The following is a 750-nucleotide window of genomic DNA, read 5'->3' on the forward strand; positions in this document are numbered from 1 at the left end:
TTTGCAATTCATTTCGGTTTTCATCCCTGAGGCCAAAACACTACCTTTAAGTATGAAGAATTAAAATAGAAATGAATTGTAAACCATATGGACGAAAAATGGTAATAGATTTTAAATCATAGGGACGAAAAAAGTAATGAATTATAAATCATAGGAATGAAATTTGTAATTTCAAAAGCCTATAAACAAAAATAGAAATTTTCAACAAACCACAGGGACTACAACTGTAGTTTACTCTATAAGAGCACGAACGTGTCTTTTCGGATTATTAGAAATGAACTTCAAGATCATCAAAAAAGTCAATCATGCTAGGTAAATCACAATCATTATTAGTAGTCAACGGAATCAGGTTTTATTTGCGAAGTATGCATGCATATTTATAAAACAGATTTGGTGTTTACATTCGGAGGTTGAACATTATCGACGATTTGTTGTTATATAAGTGTTGATGCTTTCTTTAGTCACATTCTTTACTTGATACTTTTTTGAGTTACTCATTTACTTCTTCAGTTTCCATATGATTAAGTTGAATCCCGTATATACAGAAAGTATTAAAGTCTGTAAAAAGTTGGTCGTTTAGCAAACAACTGAACGTCTAGAATGCTCAATGGCGGTGTAATTCACATTAGAGATGGCCAAATGGGCCCGGCCCGGCCCGGCCCGTAACCGCCGGAGGACCGGAACCGGGACCGGTATGGACCGGTTGTGGACCGCCGGTTATGAACCGGTTATGGATTTTAACGTTTTTTA

Source organism: Cynara cardunculus, assembly GCF_001531365.2.
Source record: "Cynara cardunculus var. scolymus isolate 2C chromosome LG 17, CcrdV1, whole genome shotgun sequence".
NCBI classification, from domain to species: Eukaryota; Viridiplantae; Streptophyta; class Magnoliopsida; order Asterales; family Asteraceae; genus Cynara; species Cynara cardunculus.